Raw genomic sequence first — 6,309 nt, 5'->3', positions numbered from 1 at the left:
AACGCCTAGAAAAAGGTCCTCAAACCCCTCAGGGAACTCTGCTTGACCTGTCATTTAAAGTTTTTAATAACAGAGAGGACCAGGAATGGACTAAGAGAGTGGCCAGAAACAGGCAGCAGTTCCCATTCCTGGCTGTGGCCCTGAGGCCTCCTTCAAAGAAGATGATGGGGCAGCAAAATTCACCAGCAGAACCCTGCTTCAAGTGTGGCAACACCGCTCACTGGGCAAAAGCCTGCTGAAACCCTCACCTGTGGCCAGGACCCTGTCCTCACTGCACACTTGCTGAACACTGGAAGGTTGACAGCTCTTCTTTGCATATACAAAGTAGGTATGCCAGCCCCTTCCCCTTGTCCTCCCCAAGAGCCAATAGCTGATCTTCTGGGCCTGGCAGCTGAAGACTGACAGTGTCCTGGGATCTTGGCCCCCACCAACACTCTCCATATCACAGTGGAGGAGCCCAGGGTCACAGTCCAGCAGGTAGGAAGGGCTGTCTCATTTGTTATAGCTACGGAGGGCCAGGTGGTCAGTCCTGCCATCCTACTCTGGTAAGACTTTTCCCTCCTAGATCTTTGTGTTGGGCATTGACAGCCTATCCAGCTGCCCATGCATGAACCACCCTTACCCTGTGTAGTACGGGGCACCCTCCTCTCCCATTCATTTCTCATAATACCCTCTTGTCCTGTTCCGGTTCTGGGTCGATAGATATCTGGGTCAATGCAAAACTTTTTGTCTCTCTGACTTGCCTCTCAAGCCCTGTTTTCCTCCTCACACCAGCCTCACCCCCCACCCACTTACAAAGGATCCAAGTTTCCTCCTCCCTCTCTCTGAGGTTGATCCCAGGGTGTGGGGCACTTCCTCCCTAGCACTAGCCCCTCACCTCACACCTGTCCTCATCAGACTCAAAGACTCCATGTCCTTTGCCTGCTGTCCTCAATACCCAATCTCACTTAAACATTTCCAAGAACTCAAACCTATTATTTCTCCTTTGCTCCACTCATTCCCCTGGCAATACTCCAGTCATACCTGTTATCAAACCTGATAGGAGCTACTGCTTAGTTCAAGACTTGCACCTAGTCAATGCCACTGTTATGCCCATTCATCCAGTAGTCCTCATGATACCTTCTTCTCCATCCCCCTCCACCCCAGTTCCTATGATCTTTTTGCCTTCACCTGGGAGGACCCCATTATTCATACTGTCTCTCAACTCACCTGAACTGTCCTTCCCAAGAGTTTTAGAGACAGACACCACTTATATGTCAAGTTCTCTCCACTGACATTTTGTCCCTGTAGTCACCTTGCACAATTTTACAACATGTACATGATCTTTTGCTCTGCTCACCCTCTCTTTCTTAATCTAAACTGCATACCAACAAATTTCTTAACTTGCATGGATCTAAGGGATATCAACTTTCCTACCAAAAAGTTCAACTTTCTTTAACCCAAGATAGGGTACATGGGCTTTCTCCTTACCCCATCTCACAACAACTCACCCTAGACTGTAAACAACATCTTTGCTCCCTCTCCTTGCTTACCTCTAAGAAAGAAATCCTCTCTTTTCTTGGCTTTGCTGGGTTCCTTAAAATGTGGATTCCAAACTTTGCCCTCCTGGCAAAGCCTCTTTATGGCAAAGCTAAGGGAGATAGATTGACCACATTATCCAGCCTCTCCCCAAAGAACTTATCACCCTTATGGTCACCATGAAGAAATTACAAAAGAGAAATTAACCTTCATCCCTTATCATTAACAAAAGGCTGGGATGTTAGGTCTGTATGGGCTCCAAAAAATGGAGTCATCATGGTCAGCAGAATGGTGACAGAGGCATAAGGAAGTGGATTATCCACATTTCTCAAGAAACTGCCCAGCTGTTATCCCTTCCTTGCCTAATACTGTTCCCAGGTCATGGTTTCCTGCCCCCTTATCTCATGAGTCAACTGGTCACTATTCTGGTCTCACACCCTAGCTGTGTTAAATGGTTAGTGTAATGATCTCCTCTAAAGGAACTTTTCTACTCCACATTCCTTCCTCACCTTCCCCCAACTGAAAAAACACTATAAAGCCTGAAAACTCAAGTGGGCTGTGCTCTTCTCTTGTGAGTCAGCCCTAGCAGCCTGTGCTTTTCCCAAAGAAAAGCTTTCATCTTTGCCTCAGAGTGGTTTGCGTGGTCTTGATCATTCCCAAACCTCACGATTTCAATTTCTCCAAATTATCATTGTATTTGTTGTGATCCACCCTACATCATGCACACATGTGTTGACATGAGTTCTTATTACTTTATAGACAAGTAGATGGATGAATCTCTGCTAATAAGGTGAATGTAGCATAAAAAAAACACACATACAACTAGATCCCATAGTCAGCCATTTCATCTTCTTCTATTTCATTTTCTCTATAATGATATATTGATTAAATGCAAATAAAACAATAGAGCACCCGATGCTATCATGTTATTTGGAAAATGTTAAGCATTTTTTCCCAGATAGACAACATTGAAATAGCTAAAACTGTGGCCAGAAAAATATGGCTGATATTTTAAGTTAAATCAGTTAACTTATAAAAACTCTATTCAATACTTAACTAGAATGATTTCCACTGTTCAGCTTTGAAATGCAGAATTTAAATTGACTTATGTGATAGTTTGAATGTATCTCTCCCCTCCCCCTATAGGTTCAGGTGTTTTATTAGAGCTTGTAACTTGCATTTGCATCCCTGGTTGGAAGAGGTGTCATGGGAAAAATCCTGAAGTCTAGCCCAAAGACATGATTGGGGTCAGATCTGAATCCCAGCCCAAATATATGCAGAGAGATCTGAGCTCTGGTGGATTTTTATACTATCTTTTTGGTGTTTGCTGGCTGGTGGTAGCTTCTGTCTCTGCTTGGCTTTATGGGTGGGAGTCAGCTTTTTCTGAAATTGGTAGAACATCCCCTGGATCTGTAAGCTTGAAATCAATGACTTCCTCCTATAAATTTGTGTTTGGTTGGATGTTCATCCCAGAAATGTGGAAGCTGTCTATTACATCTTCGAAGCTATTTATTTTCTTACAGTATATTTTTACTTATTTGAATAAGCAGGGGTACTAATCTTATTAAAAATTGAAATATTGTTATTCATTTGTTGTGTATGTGTGTACACGTCAGAGCCTCTTGTTTCTAAAAATCAAACATCATAAACATCATATGCATGCACCACTTTTTTCATCTGGCTTTACATGGGTATGATGCAATCAAATCCAAGATTAAAGGCTTTGCAGGCAAGTGACTTTAATCATTCAGTCATCTTCCCAAACCATTATTAGTCCTTTTAGTAGAATGTAGAGAAAAGCTTTAATGGAATCTGATTAAAGGTTAGCATTTCAACAAGCTACCAAAGGACTGAATCTCTGTAATGTGGCACTAGGTTAATCCGTGCTGAGGGGCCTGGGTTCATGATTCCTCTATCCATCAGCTTGAGAACTTAGACTCTAGTGAGTGGAGGATGGTTCTCATTTTTTAAGATTTTTTGTTTATTTGAGAGCAACAGAGAGAGAAAGAGGAAGATATATATAGAGAGAGGATGGGCGCGAATGAACTCCAGACGTGTGCACCCCCTTGTGCATCTGGCTAACATGGGTCCTGGGGAATTGAGCCTTGAACTGGGGTCCTTAGGCTTCACAGGCAAGTGCTTAACTGATAAGTCATCTCTCCAGTCCAGTTCTCAGTTTTAAAACACTTAAAATCCACATAATTCCTGGTTGTGCCCATTGGGGGAATAATCAAATTAAAAATAACAACAATAAAAAAGAAGAAAGATGCAGAGCAGGAAGTTAGGCTTGTAATCAGTAGCATGCATTGGCTTGGTTCTAGAAGAGTGAATTAAAGATGGATAAAATTGAGAAAGGCAAGAAGATCTTTGTTCAGAAGTGTGCCCAGTGCCACTCTGGAAAAAGGAGGCAACCACAATACAGGATAAAATCTCCACAGTCTGTTTGGGTGGAAGACCAGTCAGGCTGCTGGATTCTCTTACATAGATGCCAACAAGAACAAAGACATCACTTGGGGGGGAAGACACACTGATGGAGTATCTGGATAATCCCAAAAAGTACACCCCTGGAATAAAAATGATCTTCACTGGCATCAAGAAGAAAGGAGAAAAGGAAGACCTAATAGATTATCTTTAAAAGGCTATTAATGACTAATGGCTACTTTCTTATTTGTTACAGAACAGAAATGAATTGTATCATGGCTTTTAATGTGTACAATAATATTATTGATTTCATGTACCACAATTCAGATCATGAATGACTAACAGGATATTTTTCTTAGAAAGTCCTTACTTAAGTAAAATTGGCTTGCAGTAAAAAAAAAAAAAAAAAAAAAACAACAAAAAAAAAAAAAAACAACCACTATTCTAGTTTGGTAAATACTATCACTGCTTCCCCATTTAAAGCTATGATTAGACTTACCTCAATGTTCAACTTTTCAGAAAAATGGGGAATACCACCTCAAAACCTGTTGAATATAGGATTTTATCTTTAGATGTCTACAACTGGCTATATGAATATGTTTAAACACTGGGAAAAATTCTCTTCACTGTTCAGAACCAAGAAAGACTCACCTGTGTTTCAAATGATGTGAAGTAGTGAATTACCAACAATGGTTAAAAATAAAGAAGAAATAGTCTTGACTTTGCCAACTCAATCAGTATTCCTTGTATCTACATGCAGCCTTTTACATATTAAAGGCATTTTAGTGTGGTTTGTGTATAATATAAATTGAAGAATATTTAACACCAAAAAAGGGAAGAAGAAAAAGTCTGATAATAAATAATAAGATGCATTATGCCATGTGTACCATGAGTTCTTTACTAGAAGGTTTTAAAAGCACATGCAACTCTTGACATTTAACCAACTGATCAGATAGAACTATTAGATTTCCACTTCCTCTGTAATGTTTCATCTAAACAGGAGTGTTGCTTTCACTGATAGTCTGACAACTAACTTGAGGGAGAGGACAATAGCAATGAGAAAAGTCAAAATGCTTCATGGAAGAATCTCAGAGGTTTCTGTGACCTTATCATTAAGGCAGTCTGTGGTATTTGGAATGGGTGTCCCCAGTTAATTTAGGAGTTTTATTAAAGCTTATAGCTGGGTGTCACCATGGGTAGATCCCAGGATCTAACCCTAAGCTGTGGAGGTAGATTAAGGATTCCCGTCTAAAGATATATAAAGTGATTGAGCTTTGCCTAGAGTTCCCAGAGTGTGCTTGCTTATGGTGATGGTTGCTTTTGTCTTTCTGCATGGACCTATGAAACACAGCCAGCTTTTGCTTTTTTACCATCATAGAACTTTCCCTGGATTTGTGAGCTTTAAATAAATGCCATTCCTCCCATAATCTGTGCCTAGTTTGGAGGTTCATCTCAGCCAAGTGTGGCTATCTACTACACAGTCTTACAACACACCTTGCAAAGTTCAGGAACATTGTGAGAGAAGGACAAAGAAAGATTATAAGAGCCACAGGGTAGGGAGGAGAAAACTGAGGGAATGGACCCCCAGACAGACTGACTGATATAACCATGTCCCCCAATCATCCCACTGAAGAGTGCCCTTAGTGTTATGGGGCAGGGGAAAGATGATATAAGAGTTTAACCTGATGGGAAGATGACCAACACTAAATAGGGTCATACAATAAAATTCATAATTAAAAAAAAACATAATAGAGAGACTTGATGGAGGGAAATAAGGGCACAGTGGAAGGAGTATGGGGTAAGGAAAATGCACAAGGAGGTGAGGACACTATGATTAAAATACATTTTGTATGTACCTAAAAAATTGTCAGTAAAATATTTTTAAAAGTTAGATAAGGCAGTAAAGGAGATATAACTCAAAATCACAGTCAATATTATAATGTAATGCCAATTTGAAAATGAAGCATCCCTATTATTTCCATAATGGAATCAAGAGAGTACATTTGTTAGTTCTTCTTGCTAAGGACAAATATTTAGGACATTATTTAAGAAGCCATACATATTTCTGGGGACAGAGCTATTAGTAAAGGATTTGCCTCACAAACATGAGTACCTGAGTACAATTCCCAGTACCCATGTAAAAAAAATGCTGAGCATGGTGGTGAATGCTTATAATCCCAGAGCAGAGGAGGTGGAGACAAGTGGGAGATCATAGTCAAGAGTATACATGTGTTTCAGAAGAGGCTCTACCCTTAAACTTTAAGCAGCATTGGTACTTTTAAAGACTGTGGTGACTTTGAGGACAAAGGGTGGAAAGTTATGGCTTAACAATTATATGTTTGGGTGTCAAACTGACAGGGGCCACATTTT

At 40.5% G+C, this 6,309-nt stretch overlaps 1 pseudogene; it reads left to right on the top strand.

The window, feature by feature from the left end:
* The first annotated feature begins 3,854 nt into the window (after positions 1-3,854).
* On the top strand, positions 3,855-4,171 carry LOC101605904 (annotated as a pseudogene).
* The last annotated feature ends 2,138 nt before the right edge of the window (positions 4,172-6,309 follow it).

The sequence above is a fragment of the Jaculus jaculus genome, chromosome 4 (assembly GCF_020740685.1).
Source record: "Jaculus jaculus isolate mJacJac1 chromosome 4, mJacJac1.mat.Y.cur, whole genome shotgun sequence".
NCBI classification, from domain to species: Eukaryota; Metazoa; Chordata; class Mammalia; order Rodentia; family Dipodidae; genus Jaculus; species Jaculus jaculus.
This window is presented reverse-complemented; position numbering and strand designations above follow the sequence as displayed.